This window comes from Mirounga angustirostris, unplaced genomic scaffold, assembly GCF_029215605.1.
Source record: "Mirounga angustirostris isolate CCGP_5_RB_7025 unplaced genomic scaffold, mMirAng1.0.hap1 SCAF_6, whole genome shotgun sequence".
NCBI classification, from domain to species: Eukaryota; Metazoa; Chordata; class Mammalia; order Carnivora; family Phocidae; genus Mirounga; species Mirounga angustirostris.
Window position 1 is genome coordinate 84,532,547 of NW_026991714.1, and position 21,861 is coordinate 84,554,407.

The window sequence follows — 21,861 nt, forward strand, 5'->3', positions numbered from 1 at the left end:
TGTGTGTGTGTGTGTGTGTAATTTTCAGTTAGGCTCCACACCCAATGTGGGGCTTGAACCCACGACCCTGAGATCAAGAGTTACATGCTTTACCGACTGAGCCAGCCAGGCACCCCCAGTATTGTACCTTCATTGTTATATGTTTATCTTCTGTCTCACTTCGGTAAGACATAGGAGCCAAATGGGAGGGCCATTTCTGGTTCACTCCTGTCTTGCCTGTATTTCCATGGATTTTGCCACATAATAGGCTCTTAGCAAATAAGTATTTGTTAAAGGAATGATGGAGAGCCATGGGTTTAAACATGAACCAAGTGTGTATCTTGGCTTTTGTTGAGCTTTAAGTAGTGTTGCCGAAAAAGTTCTGATGATTTCTTCTGTAAATGGCCTATCTAAACAACCTTTCATACTTCATTTTAAATCTTTTCCAGGGCATTTGAGATGACCTGTGATTGGACTTTGATACCGAACTGGTAGAAGTGGAGAAGTAGTTCCTGAAGGTTGTGAGAGCCAAGGTCCATCTCTTCCATGAGGACCTTGGTAGCCCGGGCATGGTCCTGGGATCTGGGGCACCCTAGGGATGGCCTTCTTTCCATGAGAGAGTGTGGTCTGCAGCTTTCCCAGGTTTCAGAGTCTCAAGTGCACAGCCCTGTTAGAATCCGATGAGGCTGCAGTTCACTTAACCCTGGTTTGGGCTCATTATTAAACATGACTGGAAAGACATGGTTTCTGAATTGTGCAGAGTCACCTGTAGACTTTCACCTGTCAGTTCATTAGCCACGATCATCTCTAGAGGAGACAAAGGACTTTTGAAACCTCATATATCTCTTGTTGACCTAGCACTTCTGAGGTTTGCAAAGTGCATGAGAGTTACTTATGCCTTAAATATAGTAGGCGTTCAGTAAGCATTAAAGTCTTTCATCTTGAATATCCTGATATAGTATTCAGGAATTCAGAGGGCTGTCATTCTAACTCCTGTTTGGGTAAATCTGTGTGAAGATGTGCTGTGAGGAAATTTGAGGTACGACTGAGAGACTCAGCTGAATAATAGTAAAATCACCTCATTGACCAACCGATTTTGCTTACTTGAGGTCATTGGAAGTCATTTGCTGGGAATAATGCATCTGTTTTCCTATTTAAAAACTTTCGTGTGATAGTAAGAGTGAGTGATGGAGACCAATGTTTTTGACTTAGGAACGGAATAAAGAATTGGGGAGGGGTATTCTTCAAAATTAATGCAAAAACAGTGATTGTGGTGAACTTTCCTTGGTTTTCTCTCACATACTTACCAAGAACCTTGAGCTGATGGGATGACCCCCTTTCAGTGACACAAAAACTAAGGCTTATGGAGAGAACACATGCTCTTCCAAGTCTTCTTAATCTTCGACTTTAAACCCGGTCTCTTTGCTCCAAAAACAGTGCCCTTTCCTCTCTTCCCAGCTGCCTGGAATAACCATTTGTTTCCAGGGATCGTGGAAGGAGTAAATGCAAGAGGGAGGAAGTAAAGAAGGTGCATGCCCAGGAGAATGGTGGAATCCAACCAGTTGTCCCTGAAAAGGGGAGAATAGGTGGCCCAGGGTTAGGCTGACGCATCTGACAAATGCCCCGTTCTATCAGCCAGTGGATCACCTGTTATTAATTAGAAATGTTGTAATTTGTGGTGGGGTAGCCGATTGAATCTGTTTATCTGTCCTTTGTTGGGAAGTGAGTGGAACATTTCTTGAGCTCCTGTGCCTTTGCCAAGATTAAAAGAAGTATAAGAGGAAAACAATTTTTGTTTTGCATGTATACTTTGCCAGATTTGCATAATCTTTGTTTGAGCCAGTTGAATGTGAATCCCTAAATAAATTTCAGGCATTTAAATATTTAAAAGGATTCATCCACAGCACTTTACTCACCCAAAGAATAAGTGCTTACAACAAAGAGAAGAACCCCCTTGCAGATGTAGCCCATACAGACTCTGTTCACCTTGTCATTGAATTATAAAGCATTAATAGCAAAGCTGACATTGGAACATTGGCTGAAATGCTCGGCTGGCTCTCTTCCAAAATATTGTTTCCCTGGTAGAGAAAGCAGGACGGTTTGTTTAAAGTTGGCAGCTGGCCAGCCTGGAGGGCTCTGACGAAATCACTGCAGTCACTACTTTGCTCCGACTGCTAATTTTAGGGCAGTTAAATCGGGGTGATGTCTGGTGACTGCAGTCACTGTACGTCTGGTGGCGTGGAGCTTTCCAGACCCATCCTCCAAGCCTGGCATCGCCGGGAGGTGAGGAGTGCTGGGGAGCAGGGCCCTCGCGGGGCTGCAGGAGACACCGCCTGGAATCTCACTATTTTCTTTGTCACTCTGTCAACAAATCCGTCTCCCAGTACACTTGGCCGTGGGAGGTGTTGAGGATGGAGGCAAGTGTAAATAGAGGCTTCCGCCTTCCCTAGGGCAGCCCGCTGACAACATTCTCATGTTTTCCTTGCTCTGCCTGCGAGCGCTGGGCCGGTTTATCGCTGAGCTGCTTCCGCCTTCTCCTTTTCTGGAAAAGGGAAAACCGAGGAGCAAGATGATAATTTTTGGAAAGCCACTTGGAGCACTGTATGGAAGAGCCCCAGAGTAGAATTTTCTGGCTATTGCAGGGGTGAGGAGGGGTTCTGTGGCCATGTCCACCCCACTGAGCTTCCTGGACAGTGAGTATAATCCCATTTGAAAGTAAGGACGTGAGCCACACAACCTCCAGGTCTGTTTCAGTGCTGGCCTTCCACGATTTCCCAGTTAGCAGGAGGCGCCCTGGGGTGTGAGGCCCCTGAGGGCCGGGGCTTGTGACTTCATCCCCTCCCGTGCCCCAGGTGAGCAGCTGGCCCAGCCAGCAAATTCACTGACTCACAGCACTTCCGGCCTCAGAGGGGGCCCTTCTGGTTGTCCTCGAATCACACTTCCTCCTGTGACTGATTCAGACGTTTAAGAGGCTGCTTTAACAGGTAGGCCCTATTGTGTAAGGCAGCGGGCTGCCTAATTATTGGGGGATGAGCTGCTCACCCATTCTCCCGTCGGTGTTCTGGCCGCGTGTCAGGTGGGTGAGAAAAGTGCCCGTGGAGGAGACCCTGGGATGGACAGGCACTGCAGCTTTTTCAGCCGAAGGCTCCATGGGCTGCCGAGAGTCGGGGGGGGGCGGGGGAGGGGTTTGCTTAGTCAGGAGAACATTCTAGAAGGCAGGCCTCGAGTTACGCTTCGGAACATGGTTGGGATTTGAATTCTCCATGCGGGGCCCCTGTGTGCAGTGATGGTCGTGGCTCTGCAGGGACCAGCGAATGCAAATAAAACTGTCCCTTGGTTGTTCACTGGACCCCCGTCTTGTCCACACCTCACTCTGCTGGAAGCGAAACTTGCCTCCTTGCCTGGTTTAGGTTTTGCAACTCCCCAAGTGGATTTTTATGATAAAAGCAACATCAAGGAGAAGAGATGGACCGTATTTTTGACACAGTGGTTGAGTTGTCTGTCGTGTAAGATAGTCAATCTGATGTGTCCCCCCCACCCATTGGAATTTTTTAAAGATTATGGAGTGTGTCATAAACCTGGAGGAAAAAATATAGAAAGTAAATGATGTGCTTTTTTAAAAAAAAATATTGAGGAATAGTAGATAACATTGTATTAGTTTCGGGAGTACAACATAACAGTTGACATTTCTATGTGTTGTGAAATGATCACCACAATAAGTCTAGTTACAAAATTGTTTTTTGTGTGTGTGATGAGAACTTTGAAGATCTACTGTCTTAGCAACTTTCAAATATACTATATAGCATTATTTGCTATGACCCCGAGCTGTCCATTACATCCCCAGGATTTGTTTAGTTTATAGCTAGAAGTTTGTGTCTGTTGACCCTGGTGTTTTGGTATAAAATTACTGACTCTGTTTCAGTTGTTTGTCCGGAAAATATACGCACAGTATTACAGTTGCAATTCAAGGTCACGTGTTTTAAGACTTTAGGAATTTATAACTTTTGGTAATTGATTTACCAAAGCGATTTATTTGAAAATTATTCTGAGTAATCAAAATTTTAAACCGAGGCAGCAGGCTTGGGAAGCATGGCTGTGCACAGTGAGCACTTACCCTGGGGAGCACTCGTCCCCCACAGGGGTCTCTCTGGGTTGTGTGTTAAGTTGCTGTCCATGCTCTGTTGCTTGAGCTCACCTTTACTTTTTTTTTTTTTTTAAGATTTTATTTATTTATTTGTCAGAGAGAGAGAGAGCACAAACAGGGGGAGGGGCAGGCAGAGGGAGAAGCAGGCTCCCTGCTGAACTTGATCCCAGGACCCTGGGATCATGACCTGAGCAGAAGGCAGGTGCTTAACTGACTGAGCCACCCAGGCATCCCTCACCTTCCCTTTTAAGTGCCATGAAGTTGTAGTAAGTGCTGGGTAAGATTTGCATTCTCCTTTAAACTCTAAAACAAGAGATCGCAACATAATCTCCATGTACTTGCCCTCAGATTTTTATCATACAGTTTTGCAAACATACAGATGAGTTGTAAGATTTATGTATTACAGTGGACACCATATATCCACCACCTAGGTTGTGGAAGGTGTTAACATTTTACTCTATTTGCTGTATGTATATCTGTATGCATATCTATCCATCAGTCTGTTTTGGGGGATGCATTTTAAAATAAGTGGCACACATCAGTATACTTCCACTAAACACATCCACGTACATATCATAAATGAGTTTAAAACTTTTGATTTCTTTTTTGTGGTAAAATTTATAAAATGAAATGCATACATTTTAAGTGTATCACTATGAGTGTCAATAAAGACATACACCCATTTAACTCATACTTCTGTTAGGATCTACCTACCACCCCAGAAGGTTCTTTCCTACCCCTTCCCCATCAGCTTACTTCCCCCTCCCTGACAACCCCCATCCTGGGCAACAGTGTTCTAATTTTTTTTCTTTGCCATAGATAAGTTTTGCCTGTGTTGAACCTCATATAAATGGAATTATGCAGTATATACTCTTTTGTGCAAGGCTTCTTTGCTTAACATAATGTCTTCCTACTTTGTCATATGCTTTTAAATATATTACAGTGCCAGGCTGGCTTTAGCTTCGCCTTGGTCACGGGCCCTTTTGGAAGGTCATATTGTCAAGTGATTTTAGGAGCAATTTCTTGCAGGTATTTGTATATTTTTCTTAAGTCCCATCTTCCCCTTTGTGAACAGGGATGTGATTTCTACACTTAATTTGGCCATTTTCTAACTGGGTCTCTTCTTACATCCCACCCATATGTTCGGGAAACCAGGCGTATCTTCATTCAGTTTGCAGACACTTGCCGCAGAGGGGGCTCAGGCTGGTGGGAAGCTTTCAGCTGAGCCCCCTTGCTTCTGAAGAGTTGGATCAACACATGGACCATTTACTTGTGTGTGCTACTTGGAAAATTTTAGGTAAAAGAAAATATGAAAATCCATATATTTTTTTTGCAAAGTCTGTTCTTACCTTTGTGATTAACTTCTGAGAGGTTTGACATAAAGAAGATTTTGTAAGGCATCTCTGAGGGATAATTTCTAGTTCAAATGCAATAAATTATTAAAGCTAAAATTTCCCGAGTTCAGTTTTATGACTGGAGGAGACTAACCAACGAAACCTAAAAAATTAGGAGATTTTTAAATCACCTATGGTGAGGGGATACTGGCTAGTAAAATAAAATACTAGCTGACTTAAAAAAGAAAATGCTAGATTTAATTAACTGTGCCTTTTGCTCTGCCCACTTTTACTGAAGCTCCAAGTTGCTGAACCTCTCTAGCTAGAAACGAACTAATAAGTTTTCATCAGCAGTACTGGTTTAATGTTTTGTTTTGTTTTTTGTTTTGTTGTTGTTATTTTTAAAAGTATGCTATCAGTGTGTGAAGATTTTTCTTGAGGGCTGTGTGGGTTAGGGAGTTCTACCTGCTTTAAAAGAGATTCCGTAATGCACGTTTAGACAAGAGATAAGCTGGCTTCTTTCCACCGTCTGGATAGATGGGCTGCACAACTCTGACATGCATGGACCCGGGTTCCTTCCATCTTGTTTCTCCACCTCAGGGCCTTGGCCTCATGGCGGGGTGAAGCCTGCTGGGCATGTCTGTACTCAGGCTTGCTGAAAAGAGACGGAGCACCTGGACGACCGCACCTAACTTCGGGGGGTGCTGGGGAATGAAGGCAGTGTTGTGACTGTGCATGCGCTTCTGTTCCAGGACTGCAGCGTTGGCCCTGCCCATGGTACAGTGGGTGCTTAGGTTTCTTGCTTCATTTGTCCCATACTTACTGCATGCTCTTCTGTGCCAGACACAGTTCTAGGGAGGGACTCAGGTTACAGCGGTGAGTAGGCAGACATGGGGGTTGGTCTTACAGCACTCGCCTTCTGGAAATGTAGTAGATCTTCTAATAATATTTCTCTCAGCAGATTTTTTTTTTTTCCTAATGGGAGGCAGTGCTGCCTTAAAGTGCAGTTTAGTTCTGGGTGGAGGAAGGGAGGATAAAGTCTACTAATAATGAGATTGCAGACAGATTCTGTAACTCTGAAAGAAATGTTTCTGGGGACATGGATTAGGGGATGTAATAAAGGACCTCGTCCCCTGTTTAAAATGCAGACTCATAATAGAAGGCTTAAGAGACACTTGATGAATGGAATAATGGAAATCATTTATTCTGGAGCTAGAGGGTTTCTTGGGAGCAGAAACCCTTTGAATGACTGCAGGGTGCTCCAGCCTGCATGCCATTCAGGAGGAAGTTCCATTGGAGTCCATGGAGTCCAAGGGCCATCTCCCACTCGGAGAGGGGCTGTGATGGGGTCATGGGGCAGATCGTCAGGAAACAGTTGTGCGTGTGATTTCCTCGCCTATCTTGTGAGCTAATATTACAATGCTTTCGCCCCCAAAGAACACACTATCTGCCAGCACCTCGAAAGACTCTTGAAGTGACAGTCTGATGGGTCCAAGTGGCTGCTTTGGACACCATGTGGAGCAGATTGTGAGTCTGTCTGGGCTCAAGCGGGCAAGCTCAGTGCACCTTGGGTGCCAAGGGTGTGGAGGTGGAGGGTGGCCGCCATGTCTGGGTTCTGAATGTTGTGTTTTCTAGAGTTATCCTGTGAGTTTCCAAGCCTGTGTAGAGTAATCCTGGGGATAACAAATAAAATAAATTCCTTCCAGAGGGCCACCTCGTAACATCCAGAATGTGCTTTGAACGTGAGTTTATTTTCTTCAAAATGTTTGAGAGAAAAGACTTCCTTCTGCTGCTCACTTGCTCCTTGTTGAGGGGACCATATCCAGCTTTGGATCTGAGCTTTTTCCCGAGGTTGGGACTGTTCACGATCTTGAGTGAAGGTCTGCAAAAGAGCGAAAATGGAGTGATTCAGTTGCATTTGTCATTTTGGACTAACAAAAGGGGGGGGGATCTCTTGCTTGACATAAATGACGCTTAACATTGTTTTAAGGATGAAAAGGCTGAATGGTTTTTCTTTTTCACAGGAGTTTCATGGCATTTTGATAATTCATTTCCTCCCGATTGCTATCTGCTCAGGATGTTACAGATGGGTTATGCTGATTTTGCTAATTTTTGCCAATAATTTAAGCATGGAAGGAGTCAGGGAACCTCCCGAGCGATAAGAACACAGCTGCTAAGGATGACTTTGAGAGAAGAGGAGCATTTCTTGAGCCTTTCAGATGATTTGGGGGCAGGAGCCATAGCTAAGCCGCTGCAGATGGTATGTTTTCAACTCACTGTGGCAGTTTGGAAGGTTTTTGTTTGTTTTTTTTTACATCTTTTTGTTTGTAGTGAACAAAAGAGCAGTGTGGAACTTAATCAGCTAGATCAAGTGTATATAAATTCTAAGGACGGTGTCTCTATCTTAACTGAAATACTAAACTTAACGTGTAAGGGAGGGAAACGGGCCCGGTGATTTACTGGTGTCTGATTAAATCCCGTACTAACCTGCTACTAAAAGGTGTGTGCTTTGACTTTCCCTCAACGGGTAAACGTTTACATTGGCCTTTGCCCTTATAAATTCACTATTCCATCAACCCAACCAAAACCAAAAGAACATCTCTGCTCTCGCTGTTATGTGAAGTATTCGGCGGCCCTCGCAGGGAGCATGGGACTGCATTTCACGTATTAAGTTCATTTGTTTGGTTTGAAGGAAAACGGGAATGCTTCTAGAGGAGGTTTCTCAGGGGTCATGTCTTCACGGGGAGGGGAGAGGAGATGCCAAAGAAATTGCAAATATTCTAATAATCATCCTAGAAGTGGTTTTTACACAGCACCCTCCCACTGTTCTCTGTTATCGTTGGACTCAGAGATCTGCTGGCCCGTGCCTCTACTCCTCTGGGTGATTCTTTGACTGTTGTGCTCAGAAACTCCTTGGCCCTTCCTGTTGCTCAGATGCTGGGCATGTTCTTGGGATTCAAAAGAAAAGCACATAGCACCTGAGAGATCATATTCTGGGCTCCCTGAATCGAGACGAACTAGTCTGACCTACACCAAGAAGTTTTATTTTATTTTATTTTTTGTCATTATATCTTTTTTGTTCTTGGATTATATAACTTAATTGGAGGTTTCCAAAAGCCTGATCCTTCTGATCTTGTCTTTATAGTAGGGTCTCTTTATAGTAGGGTTCCAGTTTGTTGTTGTTGTTGTTGTTTTAATTACTGAGGCACTGGAACACATTTTGGACCATCGCCAAGTAGAACTGTAGTCTTAGTGGGCCCTGAAAAGCAGTTTTCTTTAGGTTTTTCCCTAATGCCTGTGGGCTCCCACCTCGGCCCCAAGGCCAAGTCCTCCTGAGAGCTCAGCCCTCCCTGTTTACAAGTTTTGAATCTTTGCTGCATTCTTCTGAATGTTTCAATTCCAAGTAATTTCCAGAAATGTTGGAAGACAGCTTCACCTTTGACACCTGGAGGTATTCCTCTTGATTCCATAAAAAAAGTGAGAGATTGCTAGAGAACATCTATAACTTTGCTTTTTACTTCTTGTGTGGGACTTCCGCAGGCTTTACCATCAGGATACCTTTTTTTTTTTTAAACATAATATTAAAGGTCTTATAGGAATATTAATATTGTCAGTAATACCTTTTGGAGTTTTGACATTGGTAAGTGCATTTACAGTGTGGCACTGCTGCTCATTAGGAGCTCATTCTGATTGAAGAGCCCAAGGTCACAGAGCATCCATGGCCCTCTGTGCTTTGGGCTTACTCTTAGACCATATAGAATTTTTTTTTTTTTTTAACTCATTGTAGAACTGTGAGCTGTGAGTTAAAGTTACTGTCTCGACAGAGGGGTTCCCCCTACCCACCCACTTCCTGCCCCGTTGTATTACCTTATTCTGTTTCACTTTATGTATTCACTGTATTCTACTTTTATCAGGCACCTACGCTGGCATTCTGGTGAATTCAGACTTAAGGAGAGAGATGTTGAGATGGTGCCCCGAGGAAGACTGATCTCTGAGCTAGTCTAGGGGCTGGTGTTTTGTGTAGGCGCCAGGATTTGTGGCCATCAGTGTGGTGTGTGCTGTTTTGTTTGTTTATTTAGACTTGGGGACAGGTAGTAGAAAGCTTACAAATGTTGTACTGTCTGTCAAGATCTCTTAGTATAATTTCTTAAGTATTTCATTCAACAAAAACTACAAAAATTATCAAGGACGCGACCTCCCTGACATCTTTGATCACCCTGAGTTTACTCTCTTCTTGACGTGGGTACTATCAGAGCTTAAAGAGACACAAAATAAAAGAGCCTAAGCTTTTATTATTAGACTTAACACATAAAATTACATTCCTATAATGTGATCACAATAAACAAAATATAGGAAGGAAGAAAAGCATTTAAAGAATTGTGCAGTTTGTTCACTGGGATTATGAAATGGGAGCTTAATGAGTCATAGTTACATGCATAACTTTATTCTGCAGTTGTAACCGAATAACAATTACGAGTAAAAGAGCAGTTCCTCATACTAAATGCTCATAATACATTTTGAACAAATACCACGTGTATCAGAAGAGTTGGCCCTTGAATAATGTGGGGGTTAGGGGCGCTGACCCCCTGCCCAGTCAAAAAGCCACATGTAACTTTTGAATCCCCCAAACTTAACTACTAATAGCCCAGAAGACTTACCTATACCAATGATCTCTTACTTTGTATGTTGTATGTGTTAAATACTATATTCTTACAGTAAAGTAAGCTAGAGAAAAGAAAATGAACTTAAGAAAATCATAAGGAAGAGAAAGCACATTTATGGTACTGTACTGTATCGAAAAATAAGTGGACCCATGCAGTTCAAACTCATGCTGTTCAAGGGTCAACTATTTTTAGAGATTGTAATGTGATAAGTGAGCTTGCTTGCTTCTTGCTTATTAATTAATCAGGGTCAGATTGATGACATGCTATTTCCGGGGGATAATATGTATCTAAATAGTTTCTGTGTTCTGTTTTAACAATGCTCATTTCAGAGAGACCCTCTGACACGAGGCACTTGGATGGAAATGGAAGAAGAGATTTTAAAGCACTTTCAGCAAGTTCAATTTATATAGCATTTTTTTAAACATATATTGTATTACTTGTTTCAGAGGTACAGATCTGTGATTCAACAGTCTTGCACAATTCACAGCGCTCACCATAGCACATACCCTCCCCACTGTCTATCACCCAGCCACCCCATCCCTCCCACTCCACCCCGCACTCCAGCAACCCGCAGTTTGTTTCCTGAGATTAAGAATTCCTCATGGGGCGCCTGGGTGGCTCAGTTGGTTAAGCGACTGCTTTCGGCTCAGGTCATGATCCTGGAGTCCCTGGATCGAGCCCCGCATCGGGCTCCCTGCTCCGCGGGAAGCCTGCTTCTCCCTCTCCCACTCCCCCTGCTTGTGTTCCCTCTCTCACTGTCTCTCTCTCTGTTGAAAAATAAATAAAATCTTTAAAAAAAAAAAAAAGAATTCCTCATATCAGTGAGGTCATATGATACATGTCTTTCTCTGATTGACTTATTTCGCTCAGCATAACACCCTCCGGTTCCATCCACGTCATTGCAAATGGCAAGATCCCACTCCTTTTGATGGCTGCATAATATTCCATTGTATATATATACCACTCTTCTTTATCCATTCATCTGTCGATGGACATAACTTTTATCTAAAAGTAAACAGATGATGTATTTCAAAATTGTTCTTTGATCTGTCATTGGTGGCCAGGCCCACCCTTGTGTTTTAATGAACAAAAGGGATTTTGTATACTTTTGTGTTACATTTGACAACTAACTATGAAGTATCACATCGTAATACCTTCCTAATGATCATGACTACTCACGTCACCTACTGCACGCGTTCAACTTCCAAGCTGGTTTCCAGGTAGTTTGATATGGGTGGTTATCCTGAGTTAGCTTTCAGAGGAGCAAGGTTAAAATTGTGGAATACAAACCATTGGAAAAGAGGTCCCCCCCCTTTTTTTAACAGCTGCCTCTTCTTTAAAGTGGGGGCTGTGGATTAGTGTTAGATAATGTGTTTGTTGTCCTGAAGACTGACATGCAGTAAGGAGGTGGCTAGATAAGGAAGTTCTTACAAGATTTATTTTTGTTCTGTGAATTTAAGCCAGTGCAATGGAATGTCATAGTCCCTCTGGCCGGGTTGGCCTGCCCGACACTAGGTGAGTATTTCTGGCCCCCAGGTCTCTTTACCTGGAGTGCTGGTCAGCTCTCCCCTGCACACAGACTACCTCGTGTGTGTAGTATTGCATGAGATATGGGTGTGCTGCATATAGAGGAAAAGCTGTGTTGACTTGAGTTGCCTGATAGTACCAAAATACAAACATATTATTATTATTATTATTATTATTTAAATAGGAGGACCATATAAATGGCTAAGGCTGTGCTAAGGGGTAGATGAAGGGATGATACTGAAAACTGGGCACAATCCTGTGGATTCCAGCCCACGTTTTATTTCTATTATTTTGGAGTCACTGGTACCAATGGCAGGTGATCTGTCTTCTGCAGTAGGCCCCCACTGGCCATTTGTCCCTGGTGAGACGCTATATCTAAGGGTTCTCTGTCCATTCCCCTCAAGAGATGAAAGATGGATGGGGTATGGGTGGGGGATGAACATTACCAGGTAACCGTGCACCTGTGCCCAGAGACTTCCAAAGAAGCAGCTCTTCCATGGTCCTGGGTCAAAGGTTAAAGGAGAAGAAGAAAAGAAGGAACAGCAAAGTTTTCCTTAACGCTGTGTACCGCGGGCCTGGCTTCCCACGACTTCTAGGTTAAGCTCTGTGCAACTTTTAATAAAGTAGAGGTTAATAATTACGTGGGGATTTGGGGTGGGGAATTTAGCCCAACAACATAATCACAACTGGTGCGAAAGATTTATGTTTAAGGATGCTCAAAGCAGTATTAGTTATGATGTGAAGAACTGGAAAAATATTGGCAGTAAGGCATTAAATGATGATTCTCCATATGATCAAGTAATTTAAATCAATTAAATATCTTGTTTTATGGGACCATTTAATGACATGGGAAAATGTGCACAGAATATTAAGTGAAAAAATTTTCTTGCTAAGCAGTATATATATAATAGATCCCAATTTTGCAGGAAAATTAAATATGCATATGCATTCTCAGAACAAGGATACATTAAAGAATTTACGGTGGTTATTACTTGTGGTTATGTGTAATTATCGTCTTCTGTTTGCATTTGTTTTCCAGTTTTTCTAAAATGGACATATTAATTTTGTAAGAGGAAAAAACATGGTATTAAAGTATTTGAATTATATGACTCAGTTATGTGTACCCTTAAAAAATAGCCTGTTTCAGTATAGTTTCCTGGCTGAATATAGTCTGGATTTATTTTATTTTATTACAATAATCATCTTGACTTGTGTTTTTTTTTTTTTTAGTATATTTAACAGGAGTATTTAAGGCCAGTATTTAGCAAACATTTATTAGATACTTACTATGTACAATAAATATGTTTTTGGTATATGTTCTTTACCATGAAAGCATTTGTAATCTGAGTTTGGTATCGTGTAGGCAGATCTCTTTGAAAACTTACTTGCTGATGTTGAATGTTACACATTATATTTTTTTAACGTTTTGACCGCCTTCTGTCATTTAAACTTGTTACGCAGGAAAAAAAATGTATTTGTATAATGTAAAGGCATTAAATTAATCTAGTGTCAGGAAATTCATTCTTTATTATTAATATAATTTATTGGCAAGGCACTGAATGCTTTTATATACATGTTTAATCCTCATAGCTACTATTTCTGTTTAATCCTCATAGCTACCTTGACAACGAGGACATCTTTCTTAGTTGGTAGTAAGAATTAAGTTAGAGACTTTGGCATTTACTTTCAAAGTACTGTTGTTGCTCTTATCTTTGAGAGCAGAGATACCTTGACTCCGATAACATCCATGTGTTTTTGGCAGTATAATTGCCAGCCCTTTGATACTGTGGTTTTTGACATTTACGTTAAAAATAAAAATTAGCTAATTTGTAAGTTATAAGGTCCCAAAAAGTAGTTCATTCTTCTTTCACGCCTGTTAATGCTTCTATTAAAATTCTGAAATGGCTTATTAAATTAAGTGCAATGTCAAAGGCTAATTGTCTCTCTGTGAATTATCTACATGACTTATGAAAGCATGATTTAAGAATGATGCTTGAATAGCAACTCTGAAGTCAGTTTTTAGTATCTATCAAATCGTAATGATTCTGGATGAATAGTATTAATAGATGATGGAGTCCATGCGTGTGCTACACAAGATGCCTCTGAAATATATTCGGTGTTAATGTCCTTGAACCGCTTGCCCTTCTTAGCATCACATGTCTGAGGCACACATGTGTGGTCTGACTGTCCCACGCGGCACGGCCTGGTGGATCAGAAAGCAGTGACGGTCTCTGGCCGTGATCGCAGCTAGTAGACCTACTGTGGTTCAGGTACTGTGATGACCCGTTTTGACCCTGACTGAGCTCTGCACTTCCTCAGGCAAGACGTACCTCAATTTGCACAACTCAAAATGGGGATTTGACAGCTATTGGGGAATGTGCTTGTGAGCTCACTGATGGTGCTTATAAAAGTGCTTTGCTTGCTACTGGCTCATAGTAGGCCCTCAGTGACTCCCCGTTCCTGTTCCTCCTATGCACTAGCGAGCACCTAACATGCGTGCAGGACATGCACACCCATGCTGATGTGCAGGGAGAGCAGGCATTTGGAAAAGAAATCAATAGGCTGCCTCTAGGAGCTGAGTGAGTTTTGAATGAATACAGCTTTTTTGAAAGCCAGAACATTAAGTCAGACATAGAGTTTGAAGTCAGGGGTTAATATTCCTCTCATTAGTGATAGTGAGAGTCAGAAACAAAGTTGATTTGAAGAATGTTGGCTTGGATTCTTGCAGGGGGGGTTCCCTTCTGCTTGACAACCTGCAGGAACCCTTTGGAGGTAAGAGTCAGGATGTCCTTCTGCCTACTCTGATTTACCCCTGTGGTGGGATCAGCTCCACCTGTTGGAAAAGTGCCCCTGACTGGTATGAAAGGGGATGGTTGTAGGTGACAGGTAGGTGTAGGATGACAAAAGAGAGGCTTTTTAAAGTAGATTATGGCGTCTGTTTGTCTCATGTCCAATCCTGTTAAACTTCCTGATCCTAACTTTGGATTGAAAGGTGTTTTTCGCTGGATACCCCTTTACTTTATCGTCTCATATAGGTAACTTGATGAACCTTTCTGATAGTTTCTGTTGGGGCCTAGGGAAAGAAATCATCTTGGTAAGACTTGCAATGGATGTTGCATTATAGTGTTGGAGCGGAGCCTGAGGACCCCATCCATATGCATCTTACTGTCACCGTGACTATCCCTCATTTGTCACCGAGTGAGAGGTGAGTGCCCGATTCTTGCTCCCATCCCTCATCACTCTCTGGTTCCTGGTCTTGTGAATTTTCCCACCGGCCCCCAGGCCCTGTCCTTCGGGACTTACCTACTTTTGACCTTGTTGAGTACTAGTGCCCTGCTCCCTGGTGAACTCCCTCTGCTTCGATGGCACCGTCCCTTCCCATTCTCTGACTACCTTTAGTCGTTTCTTCTCTGCCTTGGCTGGCCTCTCCTTCCAATACTTTTGAAGAGTTGGGCTTCCCTCTTCTTTCTCTCCTTCTGGGTGACCCTGCCTTCCTAAGTGGCCTTTTTCACCATCTCTGTGATGGCGACCTCCAAATCTTTACCTGTCTGACCTTTTCCTACCCACCTTCTAGCCATCTTCTGGGTATTCTTGATACATTTCAAAGTAAATGAGTCCATTTGGGATCGATTATCTGCCCCAACAAATGTGTTTTACCCTCTGTCCTGCTCTGTACTGTGCTACCACATGGACCTCATCTGCTCGTTGGACAAAGCTTGGGATCCACCTTCACTCAGTCCTTAACACCACATCCATCCAGTTGGTCACCAGCATCCACCAGTTGTGGTTCAGAAATCCCTCTTGAATCTTTTTCCCACTGTTCCTGCCTTGCATCAGGGCAGACCATCCTGTGAGCTTTGAAATAGCTATCTAGCCTGTGTGCCCAGTATGGCCGCCACTAGCCACATGGGGCAATGCACATTTAAATTAATTAAAATTAAATGTGAATAAAAATTCTCATGAGCTGCATTTCAGGTGTTTGGTAGCCACATGGAATGTTGTCCTCGCTGATGGAATGGATGGAACATTCTCATCACTCCAGAAGGTTCTGTTGGACATCACTGTCTAGCTAATCTCCTTGCTGCCAGCTCCTTATTCTCTCCCTCTCATCCTTTGTATTGCCGCCAACATTTTCTCCGTAGACGCAGCGTTTTAGTAAAAATCTTCTCTTGGGTGTTTGGATAAAATCTGAGCCCCTCAGCCGGGCACGTAGGTCCTCCAGTGCCCCACTCCTCCCCTCCCCCCACCCTGTCCTCCTCCTCTCCCCCTCCCCACACGCTCCTACCCGCCAGGCTGGAAGCTTGCACACGTGATGGGTTGTGCTGCTCTGCATGGCTCCTCTCTGCTTGGAATGTCCTCCTCCTCCTCCTCCTCCTCGTCCTCTTCAGACTTTCCCACACGTCTTCTGTCTCCAGGAGTGACATTCCTCACGGCCTTGCAATATGTGCTTCCTGCTCTGGCCTCCACTTGTGGGGGTGTCTTGGGCGTGGCCAAAGTCTTCCATCTTTGTGCCGTTTGAAAGAACTCTTTAAGAACTCTGTACTCTCTCTCACATGTTTTTAAGTTGACACCCAACTTTTTTTATCACAAGTTCAAATGATTTGTTTTTGCTAATAGGAAGTAGAAAATATTAAACATCATTTATAATAGAGCAAAAATAATAGGAGGATTGACTTAGTTGAAGTCAATTTTTGACAGTATGATTCTTGAGAGAATCGATTTTCACTTCCTGGGTGAAAAATACAAAATTCAAGTAAATTTGTTATCCTGAGGGGTTTCCCTCACTTGAACATTTTGGTATTTGGGGAGAAAATTCCAGGTTATATTTAAGAGAATCCATACCACTAATCTATATTTCTTGATTTTTTTCCTGGTCAGATGGGTCAGGTTTTCCCCTTAGCAGAAATATGTTTAAGGCACTTAAAAACAAGAAGCCTTACGGATTCAAGGGTCACGATTAATTACTAAAGAGGTCTTCCCTGATAAGCACGTTTTGAATTATGCCTTTGTTTGGTGCCCTAGGGGTTGGTTTTTGAACTTTGGGACCACACACTGTGTTAAGATTTGAGGCCTTGTCTGTCCCTGTGTCTGGCCTGGGGCTGGTCACAGCCTGGCGGTGCAGATGAGGCCCAGTGAGTAGACCTGTCTCCTGGGCTCAACTCATTCTTTCCCTTTCCTTAAGAGGTACAGTGGGGGGCTGCTATGGAAACCCTCTCTTCTCCTGGAGGTTGGCCTTGGCCACACCTGGCCACGGGAAGCAGGTTATTTACATTATGTCTTGGGGAGGACTAAAAGTAGTTTTGTCTTGGAAACCAAGGGCTGTGTTTCTGGCGGCTGCGTGATGTTATCAAGCCTTCTATCCCCAGCTTTCTTGGAGGGCAGAGATGATTGTCTTCCCTTGTGCTGCCTGCCTGACTGTAGTGTGTGTCCTGGGGCTTCCATTCTTTCCCGTAGCGACCGCCGGTCTCCTGCCCCCGAAAGGGAGTTCTGCGTCTGCAGAGCTCAGCGTTCCCTTACTTCCTTCGCAGCTCGCCCAGAGATTGACCACTCGTGTTATCCAACAGGCACGCTCTTTCATTTAGGCTCTCATCTCTTTTTGGGTGTTACATAAACAGACACCGTCCGGCAGAAAGAAAAAGCCAGTCTCAGCAACACTCGGGTTCTCCATCTCCCGAGCAGCCCATCCTAATCCCTCATCCCTTCGTGCTCCTGACTCCCACTTTGCAGGGGGGAAGGCGTTGGCCCAGATCAGGGATCGTGCCCTCACAAGTTTGAAGGAACCAGAATAAGTGAGAAATACTTGATTGCAACTAGAAGGGAGGGTTGATTTGGGCAGTAGCTTATAAGTGAGAGTAACTGGAAAAAAAAAATTGATTTCATATATTCTTCTCAGAATGTGCTTTTTGATTCCGCTTAATACAGCCCAGCACAGATAAGCAAAGAAATTATTTTTTTTTTTCCTTGTTAACTCGGTCACCAGGACTGCCCTTTTGCCTGAAAACTTAAAGTGGCTGTCATGTTTACAGCTCTTGCCAGAGCTGAGCTTAAACTTCTCAAGCCTCCCTGGTAGGCCCCCAGCAAAGCCCAAGGTCTGGCTTTCAGAGCTAGTTCAGGGCCAGAAGGCGGTAAGCCCCAGCGTGGACTCTTGGCCGTGATTCACCGGGAGCCCTGAGTGTGGGCAAGCAAAGCCCATGTGTTTGCTTTATCATCGTTAGTCCACCAGTTGCTAATTTTTCGTCAGATAATTTTTTAATCTGATAACTTTCATCTGATAGCACACATTCAGGAAGGTGTTTTTTTTTTTTTTTTAAGATTTTTATTTATTTATTTATTTATTTATTTGACAGAGAGAGCACAAGCAGGGTGAGTGGCAGGCAGAGGCAGAGGGAGAAGCAGGCTCCCCGCAGAGCAGGGGGAGCCCGAAGCGGGACTCGATCCCAGGACCCCGGGATCACGACCCAAGCCGAAGGCAGTCGCCCAACCAACTGAGCCACCCAGGCACCCCAGGAAGGTGTTTTTTATTCTGGACAGGAGATGCCCAGGTAGATACGTGATTAATGAACGGTTTGCAGAGGATGTTTGAGCAGTGCGTTTGTGTCGAGCCTGCTAAGGTTGCGGGGTGGCCCTCCTCCAGCCTGGCTGTGTGTGCTCCCAGGCCTGTTAGCGGGAGCTCTGGCCTCGCACAGATCTCTTGTACATGGCTCTGCTCAGAGCTGCAGCAGGGAGCCCAGGGGGGAGGACTGTCTCCAACCTGGAGGAAGTAGTTCTGTAGTGAGCAGCCACCCTCACTAAACCCTTGGGGGCCGACACGGCTGTTTCATGCTGCTGAGCCACACCAGGTGGACACACGCACATGGGTGCACAGCATGGACTTGTGGGTGTCCCCAGAATGGGTAGCATGTTTTGATCGGACAGCGTACAGAAGCTGATGCAACTTCCTGCAACAGGTAGGCATTGCCCTTGGCCAAAATTCTTACTGGCAGAGCTTTGCCGAAAAGTCGTCAGCATTCTCTTATTCTGAATCCACCCGCCAAATGGTGCAGTTAGTGGGGGATAGAAGGTGTCGGGAAGCAGCCACTGGATTAGGTCCACCGTAGGACCCATTGAGCTGCTCCTGGCTTCGATAGACTGGGCAGCTTTGCAGTAGTCTCTGTGTTCCAAATCCGGGACCCCCACACCCGTTTTGGTGTGGTCCAGGTGTTAAAGCATGTGACTGGTTTGCTCTTCACCCAGTGGATGCTCTTTATTTGCTCAGGGAAGTACTGTTAATCTCATGGATCCCAGGCCCTCAAGGAAATGGCTCGATTAGCAATTGTTGAATTCAGTGTAAATGAACAGGCAAAGAATCCCCAGGTTTGGAAGTCTTACTTTGTGTGGCAGATAATGCGGGGGCCAGCTTGCAGTCAGAGAATGAGTTTGTCTCAGGGAAGGCACCTCCCTGACGGCCTTTGTCCCATGAGGCCAGCAAGTGCAAGTTTTGGAGTTGAGTGGCATCTGGGGCCCGTTTGTCTGGGTTCGTCTGCCTGGCTCACCAGTCTCGACACCTTGCGTCTGTACCATACCTCTCATGCTTATGGATGAACCAAAGGACAGCAGGTGTCTCTGAGTTGGGCACAAGCTGTCTTTTAAAGGAACATGGACCCAACAGAGCAAGCTGGTCTTTGGGAGCCAGAGAATGAAAAGGAAGAGCTCAGAGCCAGGCCAAGGGGGTGAAGGAGCAGTGACAGACAAAGTCTGTCCACTTTGCAGCAGCCTGCAGCTCACGTGCAGGTGTACCTTGCTTTAAGAACATCGAGCCGCCGTAAAGATCGTCATGCAGGAACCAGATTTTTTATTATTTATTTTTTTAAAAGATTTTATTTATTTATTTGAGAGAGAGAGAATGAGAGAGAGCACATGAGAAGGGGGAGGGTCAGAGGGAGAAGCAGACTCCCCGCTGAGCAGGGAGCCCGATGCGGGACTCGATCCAGGGACTCCAGGATCATGACCTGAGCGGAAGGCAGTCGCTTAACCAACTGAGCCACCCAGGCGCCCCTCAAAGTGCTTTTTTGGAAAAGGAAAGACAATATATATTTTTTCTTTTTTTTTTTTTTAAAGATTTTATTTATTTATTTGAGAGAGAGAATGAGAGAGAGAGAGAGAGCAAGAGAGGGGGGAGGGTCAGAGGGAGAAGCAGACTCCCTGCCGAGCAGGGAGCCTGATGCGGGACTCGATCCAGGGACTCCAGGATCATGACCTGAGCTGAAGGCAGTCGCTTAACCAACTGAGCCACCCAGGCGCCCCTCAAAGTGCTTTTTTGGAAAAGGAAAGACAATATATATTTTTTCTTTTTTTTTTTTTAAAGATTTTATTTATTTATTTGAGAGAGAGAATGAGAGAGAGAGAGCAAGAGAGGGGGGAGGGTCAGAGGGAGAAGCAGACTCCCTGCCGAGCAGGGAGCCCGATGCGGGACTCCAGGATCATGACCTGAGCCGAAGGCAGTTGCCCAACCGACTGAGCCACCCAGGCGCCCGGGAACCAGATTTTTTAAATGAGGTGTTTATCTGCATTTCTAAAGTGTTGTTTCAGGTGCCTGGGACTCAGCCTTGCTGGAAGGAATTCATGTTTGGGGTTCTGATCCTACCTCTGAAATTTCTAGTCTCCACTGTCACTACAAGGAGCCATAGTCTGAGTGATTGGACTCCAGACAAATCCCGTCACTTCTTTAGGTTGGAGTCCACGCCTCCAGAGCCACCAGAGAGGGTGTTGTTGCCTGGCTTCTGCTGCATGCACTGTCCCCACCTTGTGCCTTAACCCCCCTCCGCCCCCGGACCCGGTCCTGCCACGCTGCTTCCTGCGGGGCGGGGGGGGCACTCCATCTGCTCTCCTCCGGGCCCTGCCGCTCCACGCTCACCTGGCCAGCTCTGCTCATGCTTCAGTTCTCAACTCCGACACCAGTGCTGAGAACACTTCACTGACCCCCTCTCCCTAGTTCGGGACTCAGCCCCGTCCTCCCTGAGCATCTGTGTCCACTCCACCAGGCCTGGAGGATAGCCTCCCTTCCTGTCAGTCTGCCTGCTCTGGTGGGGGAGGGAGACACCACGCGGCTGTCTTACCGTTGGTGCCTCATTTTCCAGCACGTTCTTAGACATGCTAGGCAGTCAGCACATTTCTGTGGGCTGGATGAGGTAAAAGTAGGTCTTTTATTTTTTACTTTATTTATTTATTTATTTATTTTAAAGAGAGAGAAAGAGAGAGTGAGCGAGCACAAGCTGGGGAGGGGCAGAGGGAGAGGGAGAAGGAGAATCTTAAGCAGGCTCCACGCCCAGTGTGGAGCCTGACACGGGGCTCCATCTCACGACCCCGAGCTCATGACCTGAGCTGAAACCAAGAGTTGAATGCTCAACCAAGTGAGCCACCCAAGTGCCCCAAGGGTATGTCTTTTAAATTCCAAATGTTTCTAATATATTTTAATAACTGACTTTCAGACAAACCAACCATGCAGCAAATTCTGGTATCCTAGGTGTGTGTGGGGGGGGTGGGGTTGGTATAGATGCTACATTTTAATGTGAGCTGCATTCACAAACTCAACAATATTATGTTGCCGTGTCCTTTTGGGAAGTGAAATTCTCACTATCAGTAGGCTTCTTATATTCTTACTACTTTTCTCTCTAGTGCTCATTTTAATATCGAAACCATCAACTGTTGCCTCTCCAGATAGAGAGACCATACTTTTATAGGTGATTCGTTGAATTGAAGTAGCAGAGTACCCTACCCTTCCTCCATAGGAACATGGGTATTTTAGAATACATTAGTTGACCCCCCTCCCCCCCCAAAAAAATTAAACCAGGAATTGTTTTATTTTTCGGGAACAAACTCTAAATTTTTTTCATATTAGCATCAGTAATTTCAGTGACCTGAAAATCATGTTAGGATCCTTCCTTGCCTGTGATTTGGGGCTCAGTTGTGCTATGCTCTGATTGAGCCTGCACTTTGAGGTTCTTTCAGCAAAATAGGAACCAGTGTCATTGTCAGTTTGAAATTGTGTCATATTTGGGACAGTTTTCCCATAGTCACGGGAGTGTTGGGAGAGACTCTTCCAGTGCAGTGCTCTTTGCCTTGGGTGGTTTTTATGAGGGGAGAGGGATGAGCACAAGGGAGCAGGGACCCCAGAACGCTCAGTATGTTCCAGGACTGCCTGAATCGAGCAGAGCAGTTGTGGGGACAGCGAGGG

At 44.5% G+C, this 21,861-nt stretch overlaps 1 protein-coding gene across 7 annotated transcripts in view; it reads left to right on the forward strand.

The window, feature by feature from the left end:
* Positions 1–21,861, forward strand: part of SIPA1L2 (signal induced proliferation associated 1 like 2) — a 216,828-nt gene that overhangs the window by 7,841 nt on the left and 187,126 nt on the right. Inside the window, exon 1 of one of the 7 annotated variants that reach the window (XM_064594626.1) lies at positions 18,102–18,190. The exons of the other annotated variants lie outside the window; for them this stretch is intronic. The gene's annotated coding sequence lies outside the window, so the exon portion shown is untranslated. Of the gene's footprint in view, positions 1–18,101; positions 18,191–21,861 lie in introns of those variants that run through there. 7 annotated transcript variants of the gene reach the window in all.